The sequence below is a fragment of the Fukomys damarensis genome, unplaced genomic scaffold (genome assembly GCF_012274545.1).
Source record: "Fukomys damarensis isolate Sample0158 unplaced genomic scaffold, DMR_v1.0_HiC HiC_scaffold_35, whole genome shotgun sequence".
Classification (NCBI taxonomy): Eukaryota; Metazoa; Chordata; class Mammalia; order Rodentia; family Bathyergidae; genus Fukomys; species Fukomys damarensis.
This window is the reverse complement of record NW_022900947.1, coordinates 37,848,507-37,863,163: the sequence shown is the minus strand read 5'-3', so window position 1 is coordinate 37,863,163 and position 14,657 is coordinate 37,848,507. Positions and strand designations below refer to the sequence as shown.

The following is a 14,657-nucleotide window of genomic DNA, read 5'->3' as shown; positions in this document are numbered from 1 at the left end:
CTGCTACAAGGAACAACTTATCACCCACCTGACAATTTGATAAAAGTCTGCCAGCTAGGTTCAAGGTGAATATAAACGGGAGGTGCTAGCTTCATGAAATCTTGCACGTAATAAAAAATTAAATAAAAATCTCGAAGAAGACAATTTTATAATATTTATCTGAAAACTTCAAAATCGAGAAACTCAAAATTGGTGAATAGGGGATGAAATTAAAAGAAAAAGATACTTTTTTTTGTTTGTTTGTTTGTTTTTTTGAGACAGGGTCTCACTATGTAGTTGAGACTGACCTGGAACTCACTATGTAGCCAGGCTGGTCTCAAACTCACAGTGATCCTCCTACCTCAGTCTCCCGCGTGCTGGGATTACAGGCGTGCACCACCATGCCCGGCAAGATGTTAATTTTTTACCTCTGAAAAAGTTCATGTGGGCTGTCATCAGTTCTAGCACATAATTGCAACAGTCTGTCTGGCAGCCCTATTTTCTTGTGGGCTGGGTTCCCACTATTGTTTAGAAGCCAAGAAATCAGTTAAACTAAAGAAGCCTCACTTGTTTTGGGTCATAATATTGTGTAGTCAATGATATGAAATAATATGCAATATTAAAAAGCAAGCACAGCAGAAGGGAGTTCTTTTTTTTTTTTTTTTTTTTTTTTGATTTTTTGAGACAGGGTCTCCCTATGTAGCTGAGACTGACCTAGAACTCACTATGTAGCTCAGGCTGGTCTCGAACTCACAGCAATCTTCCTGCCTCAGCCTCCTGAGTGCTGGGATTACAGGCATGTGCAACTATGCCTGGCAGAAGGTAGTTCTTTATAACTTTTATTCTTTTGTTTTAAATTAGTATTGGGGGAAAAGTGATCAGAAGAGGCACAAATATGTTTCCATTACAATACGTGTAACACAAAACCTCCTTAATCTGGAATTTATTTGGCTAAGAATCTCTGGGTAAGGGCTTAAAAGTGGCATGAAATAGGCCTTGCTTTCAGTTTCTTATACAATTAGTCAAGGCTCTTCCATAACATTAGAGTGTGAGACGTCTTCATTCATTTGCCTGGCAGGAAATTAAATCTGTTATTATTCACACCCTTTTTCTCCCTCCACGGAACCATATAAGAATCCCAGGAGTGTTCATCACGGGGACTTAGGGAAGGGTCCTTGGACAGGCAGTCATTCCCATGGACCCTCCTCCCCGATGTGGCTGGGGATCACTGGTAATGTGGTGGGCTAGGCTGAGGTAAAGGGAGTAGACCTTTGCTGGATGCACCTGAAGTTATTTGGGGGCACTGTGGACACACCTTTGGGGTAGCACATGTGAGCACAGTGCTGAGAGCTGTCATTTCTACAGTTCCTCCCAACTCCAGAGCCTACTTTTAGTCTGGGGAGGGTGGGAGATCCTGTCTTAGCTTGGGCTCCCTCCAAAGACCAGCTTAAAATAAGGATTTATACACGGACAGTGTACCTGCCTCAGAGCCATCCTTTCCAAGAAACAGCAGAACTGCCGATTCTTGTCTGTCTTCGTCTTGTGGCAATTCCTTGGGGTTGGTAATTCCGGCATTTCTGGCTTGATCCCTGTGGGAAAACCAAGAGAAAACCCTCAGGCAGAAGTTTTCAGATGACTTCATGCATCTAAGGAAAAGGTAAATGCCCGGGGGACTATGAGAGACACGAAGCTATGAGAAAGTGACAAATAATGGAAACAAAGTCTTTGTAGATAGGGAGGGATAGAGGGGTTGAAGGGAGGGCAGGGGAATGGCAAAAAAATAAGAACCGAGATTGATTATCCAAAGGTACAAATTTCCAACAATGAATGCCATTATATTGTATACATTAAATGTTCCAATAAAATTAATTTTAAACAAAGAAAGGAAAGGGGAGGAGAAGAGAGGAGAGGACAGAAGGTCAGAGGAGAGGAGAAGAGAGAACAGATACCTTCTAGGTATCTTCCCCAAAGAGTTTAAGATATCATACTACAGTGATACTTGCATACCAGTGTTTATAGCAGCATCATTTGTAATAGCTAAATCCTGCAACAGATGACTGGATAAAGAAAATGAGGTATCTACATATAGTGGAATACGAACTGGCTATAAAGAATAACAAATTTGAGACATTTGTAGGAAAATGAATTCACCTGGAAGATAAAATGTTGAGTGAAATAAACACACAAGCCTAAACATACTATGGTATCTCTCCTTTGAGTGAAGCAAAGTACAAACAAAGAGAATAATAAAGGATGGATAGAAGGAGACAAGGGGGTGAATCTTTTGCAGCAGGGAAGTGGTCCAAGGGAGCAAGAGAGGTGAAGAGTTCGGGAAGGGGAAATAAGTAGAATAAAGATGTGCCATGTAGGAACCTGATAAACTCAATGAATGTAAACTTTATATGCCATAACATGAGCTAAGATAAATAATATGAACAAGAATAAAAATGGAGTTAGGGGAACTAAGGAGGAGAAACATTCCCTGAGATGATTATAAAATTCCATATACTGCAAACATGTACTAACAAAAAAAATTTTAAGTTAAAAAAAAAAAAGAACAGTTGGTTGAGAAACAGTGGATAGATATATAAAATTCCATATACTGCAAACATGTACTAACAAAAAAAATTTTAAGTTAAAAAAAAAAAAGAACAGTTGGTTGAGAAACAGGATGGATAGATAGAGCCACAGGAAGATTTATTTAAAAATATGCCACAGCGCTGGTAGTATCTATTTGCATTTTCCACCTTTCAGTCACTTTAAAGATATCCCACAATTTAGAGTTAATCTTGGTTCTTCTCTTCTAGCTTTCAAGTGATGCAGTTTTGATATTCTTTTCCCCCCTATGGCTTTTTCATTTTGTAAGCCCAAGTTGATACATTACTTACCAGGATCTGAAAACAAATGAGCGGATGAAGGGAGCTGGGAATACTGAAGTAGATTGTTGAACAGAAGTCGTGGGCAGGGTGACAGGTGTTTTGCAATAGCCTGCCTAAAGGGAGCAGCAGATGCTGATCTTCAGGACACAGTTGCCAGGTAGGACTGCTGATGCAAATTTCAAGGAGAGCCAAAGAGCCCAAACGTGTGAAACTGCCACATGACTATCGTGGCGGTGAACATTACAGACTCTGGACTGAGAGAGTATGAATTAGAGCTTCCTTGCTACCAATTAATTATGTTACTTTAAGCTCTTATCTGACAATTTTTTGACCCTCAATTTTCTTCATCTGCGGAATGGAACCCGTGTCCATTGTAACGATTAAATAGATTAAGTACTTAGGTTTTTATTTCACACAAAGAATTCAGTAAATGTTGGCTTTTGTCATTATTAGATATTAATTTTTTTAATGTAATTAAGAACTGAGTATGGTGGCTTATGCCTATAATCCCAGCATTTGAGAGGCTGAAGCAGGAGGATTGCTGTGAATGCGAGGTCAGCCTGAACTACACAGCGAGATGTTGTATCAAACAAAAGTAATTAAAGTTTAATTTTAAGGTATGTCTAGGTTCATGTGCATTTTAAATAAATAATAAAGCTGTGTTTCCCAGTTTTCCCCAGTGGTAACTTGCAAAACTCTAGTACAATATCCCATCCAGGATGTTGATATTAATAGCAGAATACATGACATTCTAATTTTAAACACACCTCATAGTGCCCATGGATAGCCATACCCACTTATATCCTACTCGAGTTCTCATTAAAATCACTATTCTGTTCTCCATTTGGACATTTTTGTCATTTCAAGGAAGTTGTGCAAGTGGAAATTATGTGGTATACAAACTTTTTGGTTAGCGCTTCCACTCAGCATAATTCTCTGGAGATTTGTAGTAACAGTTATCTCCTTTTTATTGCTGAGTGTGCTTTGCTGTGCCAAGCATAGCTGAAATAGTCACCCAGTAAATAATCTCTCAGTTTTCCTGAGTTTTGGCTATTAGAAAGCTGCTGTAAATATTTGCATATAGGTTTTTTCATGTGAACAAAGGATTTCATTTCTCTGGGATCAGTGCCTAAGAGTACAATTTCTGGGTCATCCGGTAATTGTGTGTTTAGGTTTTTGAAGAAATTCTAAGCAGCTTTTCTGAGTGGCTCTACCATCTTGCAGTCCCTCTGGTGAGGAATGCATGATCAAATTTTTCCGTACTGTTTACCTGCATTTGGTGTTGTTACTAAATTTTACTTTATTCATTCTCATGGCGGTGTGGTGAAATCTCACTGTAGTTTTAATCTGCATCTGCCAGGTTCTGCCTGATGTTACAGATCTTTTCGTGTCCTTATTTCGCTAACTGTGTATCTTTCCAGTGAAATGACTCTTCACATTTCTTGTTTTTCTAGGGGATTGTTTGCTTGATTTGTTTGTCTTACTTTTGAATTTCGAGAGCCCTTTTTTTCCGCTTCAGTGCTGGGGCTCGAATTTAGGCCTGGTGCATGAAAAACACCTGCTCGCCGTGGGCCCACACACAGCTCCGGCCACTTTATACAGGTTTCACGCTAGTGTGTCACACACACACTTTTTTTGCAAAGCACAGCTTTTCCTTGAACTTGAGTTATAATTCTCAAAATGTAAAACTCACCATTTTAAAGCGTACTCATGGGTAGTTTTCAGTATTTTCACTGCTTCATGTAACCATCACCACTGATTCCATATTCTTTCCTTGGTCCACAAGAAAACCTATCCCTATTGGCAGTTGGTCGCAATTCCTCCCCTCTCTGTGCCTTGGTACTCACTAATCTGTGTTTCTATGTTTTGGTTTTTTTTTTTTTGAGACAGGGTCTCACTATGTATTTGACACTGACCTGGAACTCACTATGTAGCCCAGGCTGGTCTCGAACTCACAGCGATCCCCCTACCTCAGCCTCCCGAGTGTTGGGATTACAGCCATGCACCACCATGCCCGGCTCTGTTTCTTTCTAATGCTGGACATTTCATATATTATATTTTCTTTTTGTTTTTTTGTGGTTTTATTGGTACCTGGGATTGAACTTGGGACCTTGTGCTTGTGAGGCAGGTGCTAGAACCACTGAGCTAAATTCCCGGCCCCCATTTCGTATATTGTAAATACAATTGGTGTAACATGTGACCTTTCATGTCTGAACTATTCACTCAGCATATTTTTAAGGTCCATGTGTACTATAGCATGTATCAATATTTCATTATTAGTAGTATTATTAGTATTATTATTATTGTGCTGGAGATTGAACTCAGGCCCTTGTGCATACACTAGGCAAGCACTCTACCACTGAGCTATATCCCAGGCCCTTCATTCCTATTTATGGCTGAATAATAGCCCATTGTATGGAAAGAATATATTTTGTTTATCCATTTATTAGCTAATGGACATTTGAGTTTCTGCTTTCTCAAGCAATTACAAATAATGTTGTTCTGAACACTCATGGACAAGTATTTGTTTGAGTACCTGTTTTTAGTTCTTCGAGGTGTATCTCTAAAAGTGAAATTGCTAGGTCATAGGATAATTTCATGTTTAACTTTTTGAGCAAGTGTAAAACAGTTTTTCCACGGTACAAAATTTTTGTTGTTTTCAAATATTGAACCATTCTTTCATTCCCTAGAATAAATCCCACTTGGTCGTAGTGTATAATTCTTTTTTTTTTTTTTTTGAGACAATATCTCACTATGTCATTCAGGCTGGTCTTGAACTCACTATGTAGTTCAAGTTGGCCTTGAACTCACAGCAATCCTACTGCCTCAGCCTCCCAAGTGCTGGGACTACAGGTGTACACCACTATGCCTGGCCTTGTAGTGTGTAATTTTTTAAACTATTACTGAATTTTCTTTTCTAATATTTTTTTAAGGGTTTCTGAATTCATATTTATGAAAGATATTGGCCTCTAGTTTTTCTTTCTTTTTTTTGTACTGGGGATCGAACTCGGGATCTTGTGCTTGCAAGGCAGGTGGTAGAACCACTGAGCTAAATTCCCAGCTCTGACCCTCAAAAGTTTTCCTTTTTGAGATTGTCTTTTTCAGATTTTGGTATCAGGGTAGTGCTAGCTTCCAAAAAAAAAAGAGAAAGAAAGAAAGAAAGAAAGAAAGAAGGAAAAGAAAAGGGAAGTGCCCTTTCCTCACCTATTTTCTGGAATGAAAATTTGAAGTTAATCCTTCTTTAAATATCTTTTCAAATTCTCTGGGGAAACTATCTTGTTCTGGAGATTTCTTTTGGGGGGAAGCATTAAAAGTATGTATTGAATCCTGAATAGTTACAGGGTTTTTCAGTTTATTTCATATTTGTTAAGCTGTAATTGTACTTATATAAAAGAGTTGACTAATTTGATTTGAATTGTTGAATTTATGTGTGTAGGGGCCAGGATATAGCTCAGGGTCACCCCGCCTACCTGACAAGCCCAAGGTCCTGAGTTCGATCCCTAGTACCCCTCCCACACACAAGAAATGATTTATATGTGTGGAGTTGTAGTGTCTTATTATTATTCTTTTGATTTCTGAAGGGTCTCTAATAATACCTTGTTTCATTCCTGGCATTGGTAGCTTGGATCTTGTTTGTTTTTATTTTTGACAGTCTCATTAGATGTTTGTCAATTTTATTGATCTTTCAGAAGAGTAAGGTCTGATGTTGATTTTCTTTTTTTGTTTTTCTGTTTTCAATGGATTGATTTCTTGTTTTCCCTTTATTATTTCCTTCCTGCTGTTTGCTTTGGATCTGAATTGTTCTTTTTCTAGGTTCTTACAATGGGAGTGTAGATTAATGGTTTGGAATTTTCCCCTTTTCTAATCATGTGTTTACTACTATAAATTTTTCTCTCAACACTATTTAGCTGTATCTCACAAGTTTTGATATTTTATATTTTCCTTTTAATTGAATTCAAAGTATGTTTTGCTTTTCTTTAAGCATTTCCCTTTGATCCATGGATTCTTTATAAGTGTACTATTTCATTTCCAAGTGTTTGTGTGGAGAGATGCCAGTAATCATTTTTTTTCTTTCTTTCTTTCTTTTTTTTTTTTTTTTTTTTTTTTGGTACTGGGGATCAAACTCCGGTCCTTGCACTTGCAAGGCAGGTGGCAGAACCACTAAGCTAAATCCCTGGCCCTAATCCTTGTGTTTTTGATTTCTGGTTTGATGTCACTGTTCTCAGGGAATACACTGTATATCATTCCAAATATTTAAAATTTTCTGTGGTTTGTTTTATTATCCAGGACAAAGTTCTGTCTCACTGTGTGCTCCACGGACCCTTAAAGAGAATATGTCCTCTGTCGATGGGGGAGCGTTCTGTGCCAGAGCTTGTTGGTTGATGGTTTTTGTTTTGTTTTGTTTGAGACAGAGTCTCATTATGTGGTTGAGGCTGGCCTTGAACTCACTATATAGTCCGGGCTGGCCCTTAAACTCACGGTGATCCTCCTGCTTTAGCCTCTTGAATGCTTGGATTACATGCCTGCACCACCATGCCTTCACCATGCCCAACTTGTTGATGGGCTTTTGAGTTATGCCTCTTTTGCTAGTTTCCTGTCTACTTGTTCTTTCAGTGGTTGGGAGGACGGATGTTTTTAGAATTCCATTTTGTGATATCCATAGTATTTTTGAGTATATCTCTTTCTTTAGCCTTTTTTTCTATAGTCTTTTTAATGGTTACTTTAGTTCTACATCATATACACTTGCATATGTACCTTCTGTTGGTGTCATTTCTTTCCATCTGAAGGAAGCTTGTAAATTTTAGCTCCCTGTATGTACTTTACCTTTCTCCATTTATAATTATCCTAAATATTTCCTTTGCTTACTTTTGGAACCACTTAGTGACATAATTTTAGTATCAACCATCCATTATAATTTAGAAAAAGCAAGAGGAAAGGGAATGTTTATTATATCTCCCTATTTCTGCTTACTCTGTCCTTTCTTCTTTCCTAACATTCCAAGATTTCTTTCTTTGTTGATTCCTTTCTGTTTAGAGAATTTCCTTTTGCCGTTCTTTTAGAGTAGGTCGGCTGGTGATAAATGCTCTTAGTTTTCTTTTTCTCAGAGAATACCTTGAATTGCCCTTCATTCTTGAGGGATATTTTGTTTAGATACAGAATTCTGGGCTGCCTCACAGTTACTTCATTTCAACACTCATAAAATGTCCCACCGTTTCCTTCTCCAACGTTTCTGATGAAAAAGCCACTGTCATCTCAGCTGTTTTCTCCCCCATAGATAGGAACTTGTCATATCTTTCTTGCTGCTTTCAAGATTTACTCTTTAATCTCAAGAAGTATGGCAATGGTGTGTCTTAGTGCAAGTTTCTTTGTGTTTATTCTGCATGAGGTTTACTCAGCTTCCTGATCTGTAGCTTTGTCTTTTGCCAAATATGGGGAATTTCAGCCACTTTTCTTTTTTAATATTTTTGCAGCTCTACCTTTTCTATTATTTTGATTTTGAGACAAAGTCTTGCTAAATTGCTGTGTTGCCCAGGCTGGGCTCCAATTTGTAATCGTCCTGCTTTGGCTTCCCAGACGGAGTGCTGGGATTCCATGAATGCACTACCATGCCCGGCCTGATTTAATTTCTATGCCTTCTTGTCTGGCTCTGTAATTTTAAAAGTTCACTTACTATCAAGCTGGCCTAAAAACAGTGTATAAGGGAATATTAAAAAACAAAACATATTTTCTCTGCAGCCTTGCTTGCTGGGGTGAGTGTGCAAAGGCAGGAACATATTGCTCTGTGTTCACGTCCCGGCTTTGCCACAGCATCGTTATGTGGCTTTGGCTGAGTGACTCAGCCCATGTCTGCCTCATTTTCTCTATCTGTACAACAACCTTAACAGCTGTTGACCTTACACTGCTGTTTTGAGAATTAGACACTTAGATCTAACATACCTAGTTATTGAGCCATCTCAACAGCTGTTCACTGCTGGGCATGGTGGTACACACAGGTAAACCCATTGTTCTCGGAGGCTGAAGGAGGAAGATCACAAGTTCAAGCTCAGTCTGGGCAACTTCAGGACTTAGCCAGACCCTGTCTCAAAATTAAAAATTTAAACACAGCTAGGGATATAACCCAGTGGGAAGGCCCTGGGTTCAATCCCAGGAACCACATAAAAAAATAACTGCTATCATTCTTATTTTCAACTCTACAGTTTGTTTTCACATAATTTTTATTTAGTTGTGATCATAGGGTACATCAAGCCTTGTAAACATAAAGCTTTATGTTCTATTTTTTTTCTTATAAGCTTGTTCCCTAAGTTTTCCTTCACTTATCTGTTTTATTAACAAAGATGCTCTTTTTGATGATAGCCTCATGGGTATACTTTGCTTATACATTTCCTTATTATTTGATTATTTAATTGTCACAATGATTCTGTAAACATACCTTGTATATGATGCTTTTTTCTTATTTCTGAATTATTTATTTGGCAACTCTTCCCAGGGGTATGATCATTGCTTTTGTATCTACCATTTAACATGCTTTTTCCTTCCTTCTGTGTAATTGGTTCCAAAGAATCAACTACTTTCAGCACATGATGGAAAGAGAGGCAGATGTGGCAACACAATGAAATCACTTCATGGAGGAGCGACTCTCCTATATGACTGATAAGCACTGCATTCTTGCATAGTTGTCATCATTTATTCATTCAACAAACATTAATTACCTCTGATGGGTCAAGACTGTTTGGGGTAGGAAGAAAGTTATTAAAATAGAGTGTAAGAAGCTTCAGATACAAACACTTACTTTCAAGTTGACTCAGTATGTCTGTTATGCACTGTGCGGCAGCTCCATGCAAGTTACAAAGTGGTATTTTCTTCTCTCTGGGAGCTGAAATTATGCCAACCCTATATTGAGCATCTAAAGATAGGAATTCGATAGAGACCAGGGGAATATCTTATGAAAAAGGAGATCCCCATCTGTAAGATGTTGACATACTTCCTTTTTGCTGGACCTCAATTTTATTAAATAAAGAAGGCAGAACATGTCTGAGTCTTTTTGGAAACAGAAAGAGAAATCTGAAGTCCACCATTGGATTCTTTCTTTTTTTCTTTTTTTTTAAATTTTAGTACCACGGATCAAACTCAAAACCTTGTGTTTGCAAGGCAGGCGGCAGAACCACTGAGCTAAATCCCTGGCTCCTGGATTCTTTCTTTGACAAGGCTCCAATGTAAAAGTTTGAGCTACGTAGCCCTAAACTTTGTATTCTGTTTTCATATTAGAAAATAATAAAAACATGGGTTGGGGATTTAGCTCAGTGGCTCTACTGCCTGTCTTGCAAGTGCATAGGACCCGAGTTCAATCCCTGGTACCAAAAGAAAAAAAAAATTCTCGAAAATAATAACAACAGCCAAACTTTTTCTCCCCAACCACATTCTGAATTCACTTTTTATACCTTTTCTCCCCTGCAGTCTGGGGATGTATCCTAGTACTTTGCACATGCTCCATCACGACCCTCCCTGCTGGGCAAGTTTAAAAACTTTTCTGACCTTCAATTTTTTTTTTCTTGTTAAATGGAATCTTGTCAGATCTCTCAGGAATGCAGTGATCTGAAGAGGAAGATATAGGAAGGCACTACTTTTAGCTCCAAACAAACATGGGGCATAATTTTGAGTAACGTGCCATTCCCGTCGCTGTACCTTCAGGGAGGCTGCCTGTTCTATCATTCAGGGTTCAGCACCAATGTCGGTGCCTCTGAGAAGCCTCTGGGGCCCCCTGTCCCACAAAGCCTCCCTCCTCTCACTGCTTTATTCCAGCGAGTCGTGTACAATGCTTTTGTATTTCGCTTGTTCATTGTCTCTCTCCCCGTGCAGAGTACAACTTCCTTGAGGACAGAGTCCTGTCTTATATTCCTGAAGCCTGTGACTGTTCAGTGATACCGTTCAGTGAGAAGGCCTGGGTTCAATCCTTGTACTGCCAAAAAATAAAATGAAAATAAAAAACCACCTTACCAAGACTGTGTGTGATGGCACAAGACTTAACAGCCTCCTGGGAGACTTGGACAGGAGTGGTAGAGTATTTGAGTTTAAATATTTGCCCAGTAAGCCAGGCGTGGTGGCGCATGCCTGTAATCCCAGCACTTGGGAGGCTGAGGCAGGAGGATCACTGAGTTCGAGACCAGCCTGGGCTACATAGTGAGTTCCAGGTCAGTCTCTGAGATAATAAGACCCTATCTCAACCCCCCCCAAAAAACAAACAAACAAACAAAATATTTGCCCAGTCAAGGCAACTTAGTGAGACCCTATCTTAAAATAAAAAATAAAAACAATCTCTGCCAGTTTCCTGTTTGGATGTAAGTACCAGTTAGAAATAGAACTGATAAAAATTTGTTATTGTAACATATAAAGTTGCATATATAAAATTATCAACTCTTTTAAAATTATATGAATGCACATATGATCCATAAAATAGAGGAGCAGAATCATAAATAAAAATGAAAATAAGCATAAAATTGTAATGAAGAATATAAAGATGAACTCAGTAGAAAACTCCTTTAGAGCCAGCACATTCCTGCATGCTTGTGTTCCAGCTACTCAGGAGGCTGAGACAGGAAGATTGCAAGTTTGAGGCCAGCCTGGGCAACAGCAAAACCATGTCTCAAAGTTAAGAAAAGGACTGGGGATGTAGTTTCAAGGCAGAGTGCCCTTGAGTTGGATCCTTAGTAATGAAAACAACAAAACAAAAGAAAACAAACAATCAGAGACTGTTACAAAAGAAAATGTGCCTCACTAAGAAGTTGTTTTGCCATGTTTCTAATGAAAACAACAGCATATCCATCTGTTGAGAATGATGCAGGATATTCTGAGACAGGTGACGGGAACAATCCTGTCTGATCACTGGAGAGGCCTCAGTTAACATGCCACAGACCTCGCGAAGAGCTGGGTAAGTGAAGACAGCGTGGCAGAAGCAGTCAAGGGACCCTGGCTCTCTACTGTGATATCGAGGGCCTCACAAATGGAGAGTAGGAGAGCACAGGAACTGTGGGCAGAGGGACACTCTCTGTGGGTTAAAATGAGCAAATCATAACACATCATAATCTTGGGGTAGGATATAGGACACAGCTTCGTGGTTTTGTTTTTTTGTGGGTTTCTTTGTGTACAGGAATCCAGGGCCTCCAAGGCAGGTGTTCTGTCACTGAGTCACATCTCCAATCCTCTTAAATATTTCCGGAAGCGAAACTCACGAGCCCGGCACCAAGGCCCCCAGGACAAGTGGGGTGCATGGCTGATCATACAATCAACGAAGAAGATGGGAAACCTGGCTCCAGTGTGAATGTGCCTGTGAAGACCACTGGTGCCCGAGTGCGTGGTTTCCCTGTGCTCCTCCTGTAGCACTTGTGACACTTCCTTAGCCTGTATTCCATTCTACCTCCTCTAAAGGACAGCAGGCCTCTGGCTTTGTTATCTTCGGGCTCTGCATTAGCGCAGCCACCTGAAATGTGCAGATCAGGTCTTGTTGATAACACACTGTGTAGCCTGAGGCTTTACAAGTACAGGAGCAAGTGGCACCTCAGGCCATGTCCCCCCCACGCAGTAGTGATTTCTCCGGAGGATTCCAAAGATTGTGGTAGATAACACGGTGAGTACTGCTGAAAGAAGTGTGTTGAAAGATGTTTTTAACAAAAACCAAGCAGACATACTAAACACTTAATTTTCTGGCTACCTTCCATCTGTGTGTGTGTGTGTGTGTGTGTGTGTGTGTGTGTGTGAGTGTGTGTGTTTTAAACTCACAGCATTTTCACTGAGCTATACTTTTGTTGGTGCAGATAATCAAGCACTCAGACATCAAGAGATCTCAACAAAGCTTTTTACTTTTGCAAAAGAGCACCAGCACACCATGAGGAACAGGTGAGCAGAGACAGGGCCACAGGCTCCCTTCATTTCCCAACCTGTGAGAAGCAGTTGACCTTTTCCCCAAAGGCTGGTTTGAAGGTTTACTATCTGTCATGATTGACTAGTTTAATGGTGGCTAGGGGAGGGTCTGAAGGACAGGAAGAGCGGGAGGGGAGAGGGTGTGGGAAGAGAAGGTCCTTGGCTATTGATAAGCTGTCTTGGTCTGGAGCTAGGTTTCCAGACTTTAAACTGAGCAGGTGTTTCTCATAATTTATGTTTTCAGGAGGGGTCTCCTAGGATGGACTAGATCCAACAGGGAAGTGCTGCTGTGTGGTAGAAAAGACAGAGCTATGGTTTCTCATGCTACATTCCCACCACTTTTTCCCCCATTAAGCTTATTGATACATTTAAAGCAAACAATACAGTTACATTATCATTGGGATCTTGTACCTTTACATGATACATCTTGACTGTTTTTTCCACATACCCCTGCCCTCCCTTCACTCCTTTCACCCTTCCCCATAGCACTTTTTGTTTTTGGAGAAAAGTTCTCACTAAATTGCCCAAGCTGGATGTTCCAGCCTCAGCCTCCCAGCACACTGGCTGGCAACTGTCCTTAGAAGTGAGGTTTTCCTGGCTATGATCACAAGGATTGATAAGGAATGGAGTTCGACACTTTCTCTAAACTGGATGTGATGGCACACACCTGTAACACTAGTGTACAACAAGGGTAGAGGGATGAGACCACTGAGCAGGCTAGCGAAAACAGAGAGGTGCAGGCTCAGTGGTTCTGCCACCTGCTTCGCAAGCTCAAGGACCCGAGTTCGAATCCCTGGTAGCGCCCCCAAAAAGCAAAGAGGTGCAGACTTTATTCACCTAGGCAGAGGTGGACTGATAGCAAGAGGCTGCCAGCACTGAACAAAGAAAAGGCAGTAAGTGCTGAAACCTGCATAGCAAAGCCCGGGAGAGCAGTGGGAGATGAAGATGGAAAAAAGACCAAGGTTATTCTTTTTAGGTGGGACCATAGCCTGATGAGCTAATGGCCCCCTGGCATCCAGTGCGCTCTTTATAGTGTGGGAAGGTGGGATAGCTAGTGCCATGTGACTCACATGGCCTGAGCCGAATGTGATTGTCTCACGATCAGTCACGAGCAGAAAAGGAGCAAGAGTACATAATGTAACTGTCTCCTGGGCTGTGCCATCCAGGATCTGCATTCTTAGTCAAACAGGCCGTTTGACTCTAATCTATGGAGGAGATAAGGGAGCTGGGATTAGGCAAAGGCCATCTTCAGGCTCGGAAGCTTTACAGGGCATTGGAAGAGAGGTCTGGCACGTCGTACAGGGGTCAGAGCAAATATTTGTGATGGGGGTCCATGCAGCGATCAAGGCAGATGTGTGAATATTTCCAGGTGATTGGCATTGAAAACATGCTGTACTTTGTAGTTGTTATCTCTATGTTGGGAACATCCGTTTCTATGCCCTGTGATCTATCTGCTCCAAGATAGTGGTTTTTGTTGGGCAGAGATAGCACCTGCATCAGCTGCCTGTTTTGTTGTTTTTTTTTTTTTTTTGATCTTATCAAAATGTAGTTTGGAATTAAAGAGCATATTTATTAACCATTTCACAATCAGGTCAAACCTGACAACCAGCACTCTGAGAAGCTGAGGCAGGAGGAACACAAATTAAAGCCCAGCTTGGGCAATTTAGTGAGATCCTGTCTCAAAGTTCTTTAATAAAAAGCTAAAAATGGGCTGTGGATATAGGTGTGTGTAAAGGCTGAGAGTTCGTTCTTTCTTCAATACAGCAAATTAAAAAAAAAAAACAAAGAAAAGAAGGTGGGGGCGGGGAATGTAGGTAGCTCATTGATAGAGGGCTTGTTTACCATGTGCAAGGCCCTAATCTCAATCCCCAGCACCAGAAGAAA

General features: G+C 40.2%; 1 pseudogene; it reads left to right on the top strand.

Annotated features, from left to right (window-relative positions):
• Nucleotides 1–12,122: 12,122 nt before the first annotated feature.
• LOC104873543 overlaps nt 12,123–14,657 on the top strand; it is a 7,646-nt pseudogene continuing 5,111 nt past the window's right edge.